Genomic DNA, 5,439 nt, shown 5'->3' on the forward strand with positions numbered 1-5,439 from the left:
AATATACACAGTATTATGAAACACCGTGTGTTCTCCTTGCATGTGTGGAATCACTGATCACCTGTTACAAAAATAAAGGAGCGTGATTTTTTTTCGGGCATCAATTGACGGCGTCAGGGGTTATCATCAAAGTTGAGAACGAGCTCGCAAACGAGAACAAATGTACCCGTCGCGGCTGGATCCCTCGGCGTATTAGATCAATTACTCACCGTAATCGTTCGATACTACCGGCTAAGCAAAGCAAGAACGAGGCGGAGAAGAGGCGAGAAGAACGAGAAGAAAAAGTAAGTGGAAGCGCGAGGATACGCGCGGCTCCCGGGGTGAAATCGGACGTTCCGTGAAAAATGGCGAGCGAACCGTGTTATACACTTACAATATGCACTTTATACGCTTGTACTATCAAGTGTTCTCCGCTTCCTTACGATACAAATATCATTAATTTGTATATTGCTACGCCCTTCAATTAATTAAGCATTTCTTACAATACAGTAATAATTAATCAATTCTACAGTACTGAGTTTTATATAATTAATTCATTCAATTAAATGTGATTTTATGTTAGGCGATTGCAGAAGTTCTCATGAATTTGATAAAGGAGTATCATGAACAGTTGTTGTTTCTTCAATCAATTACAATATTTCTTCAATACATTGTGCTATATGGAATCTTATAATGAAACGTGGAACGTGTGTATTCAAGATTAATTAATATAAAACTGCGCAGCATCCGCTAAACTGATCTTATCACGGAATCGTTTGGAGCCTTCAAGTCCGAATCACAATTCTCATTCGACGGCATTATCCGTCATCGAGTAATAAAAACCGGCGGATGATAGAAGGGGGAATCCCACGCAGAGACGATGATTAAAATTGTAAATATCTACCGGGTTATCACGACCCCCGGTGTTACAACCTTTGCCACCCCAGCTTCCACCCTATATACCAAATCATCGCGATAAGACGCTGACTACAAATGTTTGCTACCCTGGGGGAGCAGATACTTTAAATCGCGTTAGGTTCAATTTTTTGATTCTCAGATGGATTCTCATTCCTTTTTATACTTCGAATACAAATTTTTAATCAATTCAAGTTACTGATTATATTTGGTTAGTGTCAGGCATATACGGTACTCCGACAAGGAAAGGGTTAGTACATCAAAATATTAGGTGAAGTAAAAAGTTCTGAGCCTTTTTTGTCTTTATTTCGACGATGAAATTGACTTCTTGAGACCAGCCTTATGCAAATGGTTCCAAACGGTTTTCTGGCTAATCTTCAGTTCCTGGGCAATAAAATAAGTGCTCGCATGCCGGTCTGACTCGACGATTTCCATGATTTTATCAACGTTTTCGACGATTGGCCTACCAGAGCGTGTCTCATCTTCGACGTCCATATTACCAGAACGGAAACGTTGGAACCACCGCTTTGCTATTGCATTCGATACTGTATTGGGTTCATAAACAGCACAAATTTTTTGGCCGCCTGCATCGCTTTTTCCCCTTGGTTGTAGTGGTACTGAATAATGTATCGAATTTTCTCATTTTTTACCTCCACTTTGGAACGCACTAACACACAACTGGATTCACTCATCAAAAAATTGTCACAAGACTTTTTTTAAGGCGTTACGTCGCCTTTAATTTGCCGTATAGAATGAGAAGATACAACGTATACATCGTAAGATATAGCTCACCAAAGCCATGTAACGAAAAAGTCTCAGAACTTTTTACTTCACCTAATAGAAACGAACGATTCAGCATTATTGAAAAACATCATGAAAATGATTAAGGCAACAATGACTCTACTCCTATTGAAATTAACGGGAACGTATTCTAAAAAATGAATTCCTTGCATCAAATCCTCGAGTTTGGCTCTATTAATTCCCCATCATTACGTGACAATGAGAGGCTGACATCGATCCCATGCGACGCGTCGCGTCGCGTCGGCTCGGACTCTTTGATGACTGCGAATAGATCTCGGAATGAAAAGAACAAGAACAAGAATTACGGGGGAGGAGCGTGAAAGGGGGATCACGGAGACAGCGTGGAGACAAAACGAGCCGATTCCAGGCCTTTTACGAGCCTTTCTCCACGCTCTCACCTATTCTCATAAGTATTAGATGCGCACGCGTATTTATATCCCATCGCCCACAACTGTTCGCACGCTTTTTAATTCAAAACGAACCACGCTGCGCGCCCCTAACTGTGAAAGTTTTATATATAACACATATAATACAATTTTTGCTTACATCTACCAAATAATAAATATTGCATCCCTTCAAACATAAAATATTATGCAATAATTTCTGCACATTTCCTGAATAATATTGCACATAACTTAGTCGTTTATTTCCCTCCTGTGTTAGTATAATACATATTTCTGGGTTGTTTCACATCGATTCGAGTTCGTTTCTTTTTTGGTGGACGTTATTCGCCCCCGAGACGCGTCTAATAATTGGCTTCGTTGAAAACCGCACTCCGCGACGAATCCTTTTCCTCTTTCTCTTTCTCTCGGTTTAGGTCCTTCGGATCCCGGGCCGCTCCTCTTCCATTGAGAGGCACCAGTCGCGGTCGCGTCGGCCACGTGGGAACTCCAGGGGATTATTTTTACGTTTCGCCCATTCACGTGGACCGCGGCCTGTAACAGATTGTTTCTCGGAACAGGGCTCGCTGCTCCCCTTTTCCTTTGCGTACTCCCCGAGTCGATCCTATTTGCAATTAGATTTCTATTATGTCGCCCCATACGAAGCCTCCCTCCGTTTCTCAATTTTGCAGGTTTCGACAATTTGAAAATGATAATCAGATTTACGAATAAAACAGGAATCACGTCTGCTACGTCACTGTCCGAAACTAATTTGTATTATACATCTGATGAGTTAAAACCTGCAGTGGACAATTGCAAGGATCATATTCAAGCTTGAAACGCGAGTTGATAGGTGGTTTTAAGGTGTAAGCTCTCTGGTTTAAGTCACCTTTGTGCACGCGTCGGTTTCTTTTTAAAGACAAGAAGAAGAAAAAGAAGGGACGCTGCAGGGACACTAGGGTCTTCGACAATGGGGCCCATTCGTCCCCCATTGTATCCCCGGCCGCATTAATTGTCTCTTTCAGGTCCCGATCGCACCTCTAACCCACTCCCCCTCTCAGCCCGCAGCTTATCTCTCTTTGCCCTTTCGATTCCCGACACCCTTTGTGTCGCTCTCGGTCCTCGACACGGGGTGGAAATACCGGTGGGTGGGTTCATAAAGATGAAAGTGAAGAGATCAATGAAGTTTAACGATGTTTAATGTCTTTGATGTTCAATATCATTGTAGCCGTGTTACCATAGAATCCCATTGTGCGCAACTATCAAATTAGTAAACAGGAAACGAGTTCCCTTTATGCAAATCATAGATGAAACGTGGATTTAAATAAATAATACTAACTTTATTAATATATTTTTAACGATCGGTGGAATTTTATTGTATGAAAATAATAAATAGCAATGTGTGAGAAAATTAACAAATGTGTCTTTATAAAATATAATTAGTTATTTATATTTTCTGCTTCGCAGTCTATAACAGTTTTCTTTATGCAAATCACAGTAACAATTTTATATTTTGATCAAATATGAAGGAACGTAGACTGGGAATTTGACTGGGCAATAATTCCCCGTCAACTGTCCCTCTACTTGTTCCGTGGACGATTCCGAGTTAACAATCGCGTTCTTACGGTTTCGCCACGGTATATAGCGGGCCCTTAAACCAACTCGGACAATAAATAGAGAACGAAGTATGGATGAGTAATATGGGTTCCTCGGGCTACTCTCACTCGCCAGGTTGGAAAGGCAAAGGACGAGGGTGTCGCGATACCCCGCTGAGCATTGATGGCCCTCATCTAGCCTAGAACCTCGGGAATTCACCCGGGTAATTACCTTTTTCTCCGGCCCCGACGCCTGAAACCTTCGGTCCTGTTTCCTTTTTAAAATTCTAGCCAACGTATTATATGTATATACATTCCGGTGGCCGGGCAATAATGCGAATCCCGTCGGAACCATGGGAATCCATTTATTTCTCCCGTTAAACTGTAATAAAAGAAGAAATCCTTAATCCTGGTAAAATTTCATATACGTATTAATAAAAGCAGTTATTTACGACAATCACGTTCAACTAATTATTAATTAAATATTTTATCAATTAATAATTTTTTAATGACAGATATTCTATTCAGATTTTACGTATTTATCAAGGTCACTAATTTTAATCACTCATTCAATTGTTTCGTAATTCTCTTCATAAAGAATACAGCATTAATTACATAATCAAACTGCTTGGTAATTGAATTCATTAAAACGTGGCCAGCTATTAACGGTGGACTAAGCAAGCGTTCAACTCTTGAAATAAAATGCTGTTCAATAAGAATATCGTGTACGCAATTAGTAGACTCATTACGCGGAGCCTGATTCGGCTGGACGACGGGGAATGGGTACGTTTATTCGAATACTTTATTACGGTGCTTGGAAACCGGGAACATCGCGAACGAATCGCCGTCATCGCTTGATCATTACCGCGTGACACCTTCATCGAGGGTTTCCAGCCTGTTGAAGCGGCGGCCCTTCCGCAAATTTTTTTCTCCACAAGCGACAAACAGCGCCTCGTTTCACCGTTGACAGCCCTCGCGGCGAGCTCTGCTAAACGAAGCCTCGCGGTGTCCGCAGAAAAACAGGAAATGAACGTTTTCTCGCCGTGCCATACAGCACCCTTGTTCAGGTTTTCACGTGCTTATGCAAAATTTAATACACAATTAGAACGAGCATTTTTATGCAAAATAAAATGTCACGTGTCAATTTAAAAAGAATAATCTAGTAAATGTTTCTTCTAATCTAATGCTTCCTATATTGCATTTATCATAATGAATCATAAATTAATTCCATAAACTTATTTACGTATAAATCTATAATAATATTCGACGTTATATTACATTAGTAAAAATAAAATAAAATATAATTGTTCATTCTGCAGAAAACAATTCGAAAAATAAAGGATAGAACTCGGTTGATTTTTTTAAGAGCACGTGGCCAGGAGAATCTCGGTTTCGGTTTCGGCGTGTAAACGATGGCTTAAAGTCTTAAACCGTTGATGCCCGGCTGGTGGTGAGCTTCTGACTAATGGAATCACGCTTCGCCTCCCGGTGATACGTCCACAAGAAACAGATTTTTCACCCCTCTTCTCCGGTTTGAATAAAAACGGGCATGGGCTCGTGGTTATTTATGCGCCGAGAAATCGTACGTGCTGGTGCTGAAAGTATCACATTTATTTTGTATATCAAGGAACGGTAGGGATCCGTTCGCGCCCCTTTTATCACGTTTTTATCTCACAACGTGAATCGTCGAGATAACCAAAATTAGAATTATAATATCTAGTAATATATTATTTAAAAAATGGTTAGACTGATTTTTATCTTTCTTATTT

The sequence above is a fragment of the Ceratina calcarata genome, unplaced genomic scaffold (assembly GCF_001652005.2).
Source record: "Ceratina calcarata isolate Rehan_Ccalc_2016 unplaced genomic scaffold, ASM165200v1 scaffold259.2, whole genome shotgun sequence".
NCBI classification, from domain to species: Eukaryota; Metazoa; Arthropoda; class Insecta; order Hymenoptera; family Apidae; genus Ceratina; species Ceratina calcarata.